The sequence below is a fragment of the Austrofundulus limnaeus genome, unplaced genomic scaffold (genome assembly GCF_001266775.1).
Source record: "Austrofundulus limnaeus strain Quisiro unplaced genomic scaffold, Austrofundulus_limnaeus-1.0 Scaffold159, whole genome shotgun sequence".
Classification (NCBI taxonomy): domain Eukaryota; kingdom Metazoa; phylum Chordata; class Actinopteri; order Cyprinodontiformes; family Rivulidae; genus Austrofundulus; species Austrofundulus limnaeus.
In genome coordinates, this window is record NW_013952561.1 from 816,966 (window position 1) to 828,291 (window position 11,326).

General features: G+C 38.4%; 1 protein-coding gene across 1 annotated transcript in view; it reads left to right on the top strand.

Annotated features, from left to right (window-relative positions):
• Positions 1 to 9,343: 9,343 nt before the first annotated feature.
• bbox1 (butyrobetaine (gamma), 2-oxoglutarate dioxygenase (gamma-butyrobetaine hydroxylase) 1) overlaps positions 9,344 to 11,326 on the top strand; it is a 47,733-nt gene continuing 45,750 nt past the window's right edge. Inside the window, exon 1 of the mRNA XM_014016995.1 lies at positions 9,344 to 9,443. The gene's annotated coding sequence lies outside the window, so the exon portion shown is untranslated. The remainder of the gene's footprint in view (positions 9,444 to 11,326) is intronic.

Sequence of the window (11,326 nt, forward strand, 5' to 3'; positions counted from 1 at the left end):
GTGTGTGTGTGTGTGTGTGTGTGTGTGTGTGTGTGTGTGTGAATCAAATTTCTGTGAAAATAAACTGTCCACTTAGGAAGCACCACTGATTGACAAATCACATTCAGCTTTTTACAGAACAAAGTATTCAGTGAGAATATTTCATTTATTCAGATCTATGATGTGTTATTTGAGTGTTCCCTTTATTTTTTTGAGTAGTGTATGTATTGATCCCATATGGCATTTTTCAAAATAGTATCCATGTTCTGGACGTAGCCTCACAGGGGGACCCCCTCATCCATTACTTGCTGGGGTATTTAAATTTCATTCTGAAATAAAAGGGTGTCCTGTTATTTTTGACTCATCCTGTGTCTACTATATTTATGTGTACCTAAAATAAATAATAGTAAACTGTAGAAAGGCTGCGCTGCTCACTGTTCATGAATAAAAATATGTGCTGCAAAAAAATAAATCTGACATGTACACAAGTGGGTGTATTTTACAAAAATTTAACCAATCTGGGTTCATATAACACATTTCTAACTGGATCCATATTAGGCTACTGTACCAGTTAAACCTGGTGAATTTACTTTAAAATAATAGTAAGCAGATAAATGGAGGACCTTAAGCCACAATGTGAGTTACAACATCTCACTTCATTCAAAGTGATTCAAAACATCTTTTTTGCTACCAAAGATTCCTTGCCAAGCCATTAATAATTTAACTTTGTAAGYTCTCTCATGCAAACGAGCCCATAAAGGTGCTCTCGGTCGCTGTAATTGTTTAGTTAAACAGCTGAAGTCACTGCTGGACAGAGTACAATAGGATCATTATGTGTCTGATCTGAGCGAGGCGCTCTGATGACGCAGGGCTGCTCCAACTGCTGCCAAGCTGCAAGTTCGTCAAGAACTTTGAGGTTTCTGTGATCAAACTTGGTTTTCTTCTACACCTCTTTTATTTCAGTAGGACCTTTCTCTGCAAAATGAAGTTGTCTTATTGAATTCATACCGCAATTTGTTGTACACCACTGAAACTATCGTACAGCGTCTGGTTTCCTACTCAGTTTGCGGCCTGTTTAATTTTGGTATAATTTTCTGTTCGATACTGTGAGTCAAATGAAAAGTGGCTCAGTGTCACCCACAGATAAAGCTGTTGTTGTGTGGCTCGAGTGTGCAATGAAAATGTAAATGACGGTCCTCGTTTTGAATTTCTTGTAAATAATGGAACTGTGAAGAAGGTTTTAAATTCACCCATTATGTTTTACTATCAGTTCTAAATTGGGTTTTTGTTTCCGGACCCAAAGCTATGAATTCTGGAGGTGGAACGTTTTTATTGTGTGCAAAAATAAATAAATAAATCTTGACCTGACTGTGGAGAGAAAAAGATTTCACAGCTGTTACTGGACTGTGTCCTTTTTTTCTCAAGCACAAGACCCTGCATGTGAGACTCTCATCAGAGCAGTTYCTGCCTCAACACGCACCAGCCCGGAACAAAAGGGAAAATGATGGAAGCACATTCAAGCCGTTTGGTCACAGACATGTTCTCCAGCTCCAGCTCTGAGCAGAAAGCTGCTTTGCAAACTTAAAGAAAATGTTCACCACCAAGGAATATCATTTTAAATGTCTTGTTGCTTCTGGTTTTCATGTGTGTGTAATTAACACCTATCACCAATTCAWAGGTAGAGTGATGATGTTTTGGCACTTGAACTCTTCTAGTACAAAGTCATGCTGCACTCTTGGCTTTAGTAWGAGGATTGTCTTGTTAAAAATGCAAGGCCTTCCCTCAAAAAGAAGCTGCCTAGATAGGAGCATGTCTTGTTTTAAAACCTGTACATGTTTTGTGCATTGATTGTTGCTTTCCAGATGTGTTAGAGTTGGGCGATATTGGAAAAACAATTAATCATGGTTATTTATGGCATTTAGCCAATAATGATCAACATGACAATTGAGAAATGACAATGGCGACCTCCACTCAAGGCTGTTTTAGAACACTAGTCATGTGACTATCCGCTAAACAGGGGTGTGAGTACAAACTCTCGAACACAGCATTAATTTCAATCTCAGTGCAATGTTTAGCTGTGTTTAAACTTCAACAAATTTAGGAAAACAGCATTAAATTCCACCGGGAGGACCACAAAACGTACTACAGTACTTGTAACATGTTACAGCCATCATCTGCACATGGAAGGAGTATTTTTGTCACTTTTCCCAAGCTAAGRTGCTAGCTAATGGCTGAATTTAAGCGATGGGATGAGCCACATTTGACCTGAAAAAAAGAGCACCCATGGACTTCACATCTGCTCCAAAAATTTTATCTGAGCTAAAGAACCAACACAGCACCACGAGTCCTATCCCTGCACGTTCTGTCCATAAACAGGTACAGTAAATCTTATTGTTCTTACAGTAGCCTTCTGCTGCTTTTACTCATAGCATCATTGTGCTCTACTGCAGTCAGTCACACATATGGTGATGATATAATATTTACACAAATGTCTCTCACACTGTCTCGAGTAATAAAAATCCACATTGACACACAAGCACACCAATGATAGATGCAGCAAGCTAAGCTATAAGACACCTGTAAAACCAGCAAACATTTGAACAATTCCGCTCGAGGACCTCGACATTCCAGCCAACACTGCAACAGAATTTTCCCGTGAGGAATGTCTTTGCTGACTTTGCTGAAGCCTCGACACTGTGACTTCAGTTTGCATTTTCTGACCTTCGTCATAGTCCAGTTTATGTTAATGTTTCAGGCGATTAAATAAATTTGTAGCGTTAGCTGCTCCACACGAACTTCCACCGTTGTCATGTTATGGGCTCACGTGCAAACTTAATAGTAAGAGAATGCATCACACACAAAATTATGTCATCATCAAGCAGCACTAACCGTGATGTGGCAAATATCAATCAATGACACTTTCTCTGACACAATATAGTGTTGCACAAGCCTAGAGTGATTTTTCATGCCATTGTCACTTTTACCATCAGAGAGGCAGTTTTTGAACTGTGGGCTGAATGATCCCTCTGCTTTTCAGTTTGAATGATATGGCATTCATAGTTTCCAAAAAGAGTTTCAGATTTAGATTTATCTGACAACAAAACAGTTTTTTTCACTTTGCCTCAGTCCGTATAAAATGGGATTTTTACTCAGAGAAGGCTTCGTCTTTGCATGATAGATCTTTAACCTGCATTTGAGGATGGCGTGGCAAACCATGTTTACAGACAGTAGTTTGTGGGAGTTTTCCTGAGCCCATGCAGTGTCACAGTCTGAAACAGAATCAGACTTATCTTTAATTCAGTGCTGCCTGAGGGCCTGAAGATCAGGGTATCCAACATTGACTTTTAGCCTTGATCGTGTACACAGAGATTTTATTTTTTATTATTTTCTTTGATGAAATTATAAACTGTACATGAGGGGATACTCAAAGTCTTCCCAATTTTTTGTTGAGGTACAATATTCTAAAATGATTCCACTGTTTTTAAACAGGTTTTTTTTTTTTGCAGACTAGTGAATCTCTACCCAATCTTTACTGACAGACACATCCTCTAAATGTTCTTTTTGTAAAAAGTCTTCTTAATGATGTGTTGCCAATTAACCTAACTCTTTACAAAATGGTCTTTCAGCACTTTCTTATTTGTACCATCTGATTTTACAGCCTCTGGTTGCCCTTGGTGTTGTTTTAAATATGTTGCTATAATCAAATTCAAAATTACCTTTTTTTTTCCTGAAAAATAAAGATTTTCAGTTTAAACATTTGGTATATGTTGCATTTTAAATAAAACATGGGTTTGTGAGGTTTACAAATCATTGCATTTTGTTTGTTGATACAGGATACAAGATATACAAGAGCAGCTTAAACCTCTGATTTCATAGCGAAACAAGGACATTTAGAGTCAACAATGATTTTGGAAATAAAAATAGATTTTGCGTGTACATAATTAGTTTAGGCAACATGGAAATAAATTTTTGGTACTAAAATWAAAAGCATCTGACCCAATATCTGCTGTGCATTTAGGGGACATAAAAAAGTGATATTGGTTGTCTGTTGTATTTTTATTCTTTTTTTTTTTTTACAAAAAGTTGTGGATTAGTTTTGTTATGCAAATACCAGTTGTACTCCTTTAGCAGTACATAAAAGAGGAACACAGTTGTGTTTAGAAGTCCAATGACTCTGTTTTATTGCCATTTTATTTGAGGTGAATCATTTCTTGGCATCTTAAGACCTGCTAGTGAATTTATACTGATGTTGGAAAGAAACTGCTACAAACAAAAACCTGCATTTTCTATGAAAAATGTTGGAGTCTGAATGGATGAACGAATTCAGTTTCCCTTTGGTCTCCACAGTAAAAAAAATACTCTCCTAAATCCAGCTGTTTTTTGGCACGAAATCTAAGTTCACCAGAGACGGAGCGCAGTGAAGTATTCCCTGTTTGTTAAAGATCAGTCGAGTCACACGTGTGCGGACATAGTGCCAGTACAAGTCCGTGCTTTGCTGTATACTTGTCTTTTTTTTTCTGCACAGTGAGTCAAAGGATGTGAGTTAGTCAGCTGCCAGTGGCTGAAAACAAGATCATTATTTAAAACAGATTTTATTAACTTTAAGGCAAAAGCTTTTTTCCTCATTTTTTAAAGAAACCAAATACAAATCCAAATAAATGACACTGACAGAAATATATGTGATTAGGTTTTTGTTTTTTAAAAGCTAATCCTTTCATTTGTGACACATTTTACTGATTACAAGTTGTTTTGGGATGGTCAAACTTCTGTGAATTTAAATCTTATTGTCTAAAAATGATACTAAGCCTTTTAAATGTAATTATACAAGTGGGTGTGTTTTGGTAAATATGTCATCTATCAATTTATCTCATACAAATTTGAAAAGATCTTTGAAAAAGGATATATATATWTTTAGCAAAAATCAACCAATCCCAAATCTAATCATCAATTATTATCAACCACCTCTGAAAGGAAATAGGTGGACAAATACTACTGGTGGGTTCTTTTCGCTCTCTTTAATGAAAAATCTTGTGAACCACCAAATGGATTTTATAGAAATCTTCAGGACATAATCTCTGGGTTACAACACACACAACTGAATAACATTTGGAGTCTCTTCAATTCAAGATGGCCTCCACACACAACTGACATGAGGAAACACCAACATCACTATAACCCAGTTAATTTTAAAAATATTGAGTTAAAACTTGGCCTGTACCTGAGAGTCATCCCCATCACAAACAGTCAAATCACAGGGGCAGCAGCTTGAGCAAATAGGCCCAGACATCTCTTTTCACAGCCTYCCTCTTCTAGCTCTTCTGGGAGGATTCCCTTTCCAGGTGAGAGACATGATTTTTTTTCCCTAAGTCTCAAGAGAGGCACCAAGGAAGCATCATTACTAGATGTCAACACCACCTCAACTGGCTCCTTTCGATGTGGAGGAGACCGGCCCTACTTGTACTCCCTCTTGGACAACTGAACTTCTCACCCTGTCTTAGAGAAAGCCCGCTAATTTCAATGCCTGTACCCACAATCTTGTTTGTTTGGTCACTACCCAGAGCTCGTGTTCATAGGTGAGAAAAGGAACTTAGACTGACTGGTAACGAGAGCTTGCCCGTGCAGCTCAGCTCCCTCTTCCCAACGCTGAACCAACGGGAGCCGCATTGATCCRTCTGTCAATCATACGCCCCATTCTTCCCTTACTTGTGAATAAAACAAAGAGAAAATATAAATCCTCCACTTGATGTAGTAGGTCACTCCCAACCCAGAGAAGGAAGTCCACCCTTTTCTGACTGAAGACCATAACCTCAGATTAAAGATCCTAATCCTCATCCCAGTTGCTTCACACTCAACTGTGAAGCASCTGTGTTGTCAAAAGGTCTAATTTATTACTGGAGGGATTTTAATGGTTTTAATCAAAACATAGATCATCCAGAAACAGTAGGTTATGTGTTATGGTAAATGCATTTTACAATAAACATGCTGATAAAACAATCACACAATGAACATAGTTTAAACCAAACATCCAGTAATTTTAGAGAAAATCTACCTGTATGGTTAAGTTCAAATAAGGCTAAATTATGGCACAGTAAAAAGAAATAAATAATCCCATATTGTATATATCATTGAGCGTTCCCTGTTTAAAATGAATTATCAGCTCTTTTGAAATGTATTTTGTAATGACACACTCATTGAATGTGCAGACGTATTGATTTGTCCTCAGGCCATTGCCTCAGACTGAAAAGAAACAACTTTATTAGAGTAAAGGGGACACTGGGAGCTTGGACTACTGGAGCAGCAACTAAAGTGGGGGGAGAAAGAAAGTAGGGACACTTAATGGAAAAGGAACAAAATAGGCTGGAGTAAACATAAAACAAATAGCAATTACTGCAACAACTCTGTGAATTAATAATGTGCAATTCATTAAAGAAAAGTTTAATTCACAAAAACAAAATAAAAAGATTGTTGACCTGCTGGTTGTACAGATAAGGACGTAAATTACCATACTGAAATTATATTTCATGGTAGTTAATCCAAAAACTACTAATGTCTTCTTTTTGCTTGGAGTATCAGTAAAATATGTGAGCTTTGTCTGAGAATATGTGCTGTACATGTGTGCAATGTCTTAACGTATTAAGGCAGATTTATACTTCCATTCTCATGTCTTGCCTTCAGTGAATGACGAGAACTGCGTATCTTCTATTTGTTATCTCTCACTAACACATTGTCTTGTACGTTGCCCCCAGCCAGAACTCTGTCTTGGAGACCATCGTGGTTTGTGGTGTGTGATTGTTGAGAACTTCATAGGCGTGTTTGTTTATGCAAAGTAGCGCCTCCTTCTGCACGTCATTTTGCTGAAAATGGTCCACTCCCATAAGCGGATGGTTAAATTTGCGAGATGAAACATGCGTCTGATGTTCAAGTCTTCTTTCCATTTCTCAAGAAAAAAAGAGAGTTTCCTCCAACTCCTTATCCGACAACAAGAGCCTCTCTCCAAACGTCTTGATACATCAAGTGGGAAAAAAACAATTGTCTACCTTGCTATCGTTGTTGTTCATATGCTTGGCTATATGGTACAGTACGTGTGCTACACTGGGAGTGCTTTGGGAGAGATGATGATTTACGTCATCTTCTACAAGAGTATGAGTAAGAAAAAGATGTCCGACATAAAGTTGTCACTGATTGGCTGTTTCACATCTTGTGGAACTATAAAACTATTTCAGGATTTGACCAAAATGACTAAAGTTTGGTTTATATCATTTGTTGTAATGTGAGCTCTGTTAGAGCTAAGAGTATGTGCTGCAAATGACATTTATAAAGCTTTAATTCACATCAAATTTATACTTAGTAAATAATTGGTTGCAGATGTAATGTATATTTGGTTATTAGTATGAGAGTTTTAAAATGTTGAGTGGTGCTTGAAGTTGGAGATAACTCTCAGCSACCGCAYCACATTTAGCTCAATATCTGTAAAACTAAGTTATACCCTATTATGTTTTTATCTCACTTAGCTGTGTTTCCTATAATCCGTTAACTGTGGCAGCCATCTTGAATCGGGTAGACCACAAAAATTAATCTATTGTAGATGTAGACCCAGTGGTTTTTGATCATTTCATTACAATCTTGTAGTTCATGAGATATTTTACGAACAGAAAATAAACATTTTGCCACTTGGAGAAAAATTATAKTAAAAGGTGACTTCATCAGTCTTGACCCAAAAAGTAGACAGATTAAAGAAACTGGCAGCAGGATTTTGTTGTTGGTTGACCGATCTCTGTTTAGGTGTGAGTATATGGTGTTATACATCTGTGCACATTAGCAGACTGAAACCTGACTAAAACATCCAAATGTCAAAGAAACCGAGTTTCTGACATGTTCTGCCTATCACACCAGTCTGGTGTACAAACTTAACAGAGATCCACCGACATCCATCTCAGTGTTTTAGCTGTGGGCAGAGGGATTTTTTTGCCTACTGCAATATATATATAAATATATACCGGTAGTAGAAAAAAAAAGCCCATGCCACCAAAAAACGGAAACGGTTTCATACACGCAAACTGACAGAGCCGTCAATTCTGCAGATACAAYGGACCTTTTGCCTCACGGATAAATAGTTTGAGGCCCAGAGAGACAAGAGCAATGCATCTTCCTGCCTCGGCTCTGTCCCTGCTCTGCTATCTGAATTCTCCTTTCCTTGCAGTCTGTCAGGAAACACAATAGATTTGCTGACTTGTACAAGGAGCTGATAATGGGAACGGATGAGAACAAATGTTGGAATTTCTTTTTGTGTAAAATCTTTACTGAGCCTGAGCTGCAGCGAAGCAGAGTCCTAAAAGTTCACATGCTCGATGTGATGTCACTACTAACGGYCTGTATCCACTGTGATTTACTGGTTTTGTTTCCACGGGTATTTTCATTTTTCTCTGACTTTTTCCCAATACTCTGAAGTGGTTGGATGAGATGTGAATAAAAGTATGCCCTGTGTGTATTTGTCAGTGAATTATCTAACCAACCAGGGGGGWAGATTTTAATTAAATTCTAAGAAAGTAATCATTGGATGTTCATTATTACCTCCGCCATGGAGGTTATGTTTTCGTTCATCTGTCTGTGCACAAGTTTACTCATGTAGTTACAAACGGATTTTTAGGGCAAGTTGGGGTTGTCACAAAKAACTTAATAMATTTTGGTGKTGATCTGACAATATCTGCCAGAGCTGCAGMTCGCCTTCATCTGGCACAAACAGAAAGTGAAACTTAAAACACAGAACAGAGCCTGGGRCTGCTTTTTATTGATGATGTCATACAGTGACAGCCAATCAGCATTTRAAAAGTGAAACCTAACTGTCTGCTGAGCTCTCAACATTACTTCTCACTCAGTRAAGCTCTTTTCAGATTAAAAATACCTTTGAGGAAATGTATATTCAGATGCTAAGTAAACTGTATTGTAGCGCACACGCAACCCCCACTAACTGAACRGGACGGAACAGAAGCAGAAGGAGGTTCTTAAAGAGACAGAGGCCAATTTCAAGGCGTTTAGAAGAGGAAGTGGTGAGAAGATAAGTTTATTTTCTATTTAAACATAAAAACAGCATTTTAATAACAACTAAAGTGTCATAGTCTGTATTCATTTTCCTTGGTTTTCCTAGTGTTTTCTATGCTCCCCTGTGTGTCTCTGCTCAGCTGCCCCACATCACCTTGATGATCACCCTCGTGTCTCTCCCCAGGTGTTTTCTGTTCGTTCATTAGTTGTCAGTGTATTTAAGCCCTGTCCTGTCTCAGTCTTGTGTCGGATCATTGTTGTGTTTTGTTCCTGAGCTTTGTCTCCCTCGTGCCTGCGTTTTTGAGAAAGTGTAAATTGTTTTTGAGCTGCCACAACAGCATTTTCTGTTATTTAATAAGTCTTTTTGTTCCTTTTTGAACCTGCCTGCGCCCTGGGTCTGTTCCTCCACCAATCCTCACATAAAGGTGACATATATACTTTATTATGGTATAATATTTAAATATATGCCTGAGAAACACATAATACTGGCCCTTTAATAAAAAGTACTTACTACACAATCTTGAAACATGACCAGGTAACATGGAAGGCAACACACTGACTATGGAGACATACGTAGGAACTTTGGAGACGATCATACAAACAAAGCAATGACACCAGACTGAGGACAGAGAATAGAATATAAAGAGGGACTAACGAGATGGAACAAGAAACACCTGGGAAAGAAACATGAGGAGCAGGTGAGTGTGGGCGGGGCTGAAGCAGAGACAGGCAGAAGGAGCTGAACAGGGAGTTACAGAAACCAGAAGACATGAAGGATAAGGAGTATCCAAAAATCACTCACAGAACAGACACACTCACCCACACAGATGCAGACCATGACAGTTTGAATATGAAATATCTTATCTTTTGGAGTGTATTCTATGGGTTGAAAAGGATTTGCAAATCATGTTCTGTTTTTATTTGTTTTCACACAATGTCCCAACTTCATAGGAATTGGGGTTGTACAATTTTTAACATGCAAATTACATCAAGTTGCCGAATTATTTTTCTTCTTCTTTTCTTCCTCCTAAAGACATTTTATGGTGCCAGCTTGAAGGAAGAGTTTGAACAGTGGTGATGTAAAATCAATGCAATAACTCCAGAGGTTTTTCTCCCAGTTCCTAAGTAAAATGACTAGAATGTTGGCAGGTGAAACCATGTGCAAACATAACTAATAGTCCAAAAGGTATTACTGTGAGTTCCAAATACTCCAATATTTCATAAGCCCCATCCCTGAAGTGCAGCTAGATGTGAAACTTTTATTCAGCCACTTTTACAGCTGACAGTTCAGAGAGTATGTAATTCATGGGTACAAACCTATAGTTACTGTTGCTGCTTTTGCTCACAATAAAGTTATTTCTTTTCAGTCTGATCACTTGCCATCAATGACAAACATATGAAGATGTGTGCAGAGAAGCTGAAGTAATAACCCCCAAAAAATAGGGCAGATGGGGGAGGGGGGGGGCACGCTACAGTTCATTACCCAGAGTACATCTGTGCCTAAGTACAGCACTAAAGCGTGATGCATCATGCAGTTATGCTGCCAGGATGCCTCGAAAAATGGTTCAGTGCCTTGAAAGAGAATCAGGTGAATTTTACAGAGCATGAAGTCATGCGTCTGCTCGGCGGAGCTGGCCAAGAGCTGAAGAGCGGCCATGACCAGAAACATGTTTTTGCTTACCATAGCATCAAAATGTGTTAATTAAAATGAAAAGTCTAGCATTCCTCGAAAGAATGCATGGCCTCCGCTGTCTTTTGTGCCCGAGTTTTCAACTCAAAACAGTTTATGTTGAAAAACTGTGGTCATTTTGCTCATAGGATGTTTTGCACAATCTTATGCTAAATCTCAGGGTGTGTAAGAGATAACTCTTGGCTAATCCCACATTAAATGTTGGCTCAATATTAATAAAACTTGTTGATTATGTGCAGAGGTGTGTGCACCTAATATGTGATGATGGGTGTGTGTTTGATGCACCTCTGTGAAACAAAGACTCAATCAAAGTTCAGCCGTCTTCCTCTCGGTGAAAGGGTGCAGTTTGATGACCTTGTTTCGCTTGTGGGAATGAGATAGTAGTGCTGTGGATACATTCAAATCCATGTGGCATGACTCACAAGACAAAAACAGTCATTTGGGAGCCTCATCTATCATTTTCAATGTGTTGCAATGGAAAGGCAGACATTTCCAAATTGTACCGTCTGTGTAAAAGTCCATCCTCCTGGGCGCTGCAAAGATTGCATTCTATTCCTTGTATTTCACACTGAAAGCGTGTGTTTTGTGTGTCTGTGTGTGTGTGTGTGCGTGCGTGCG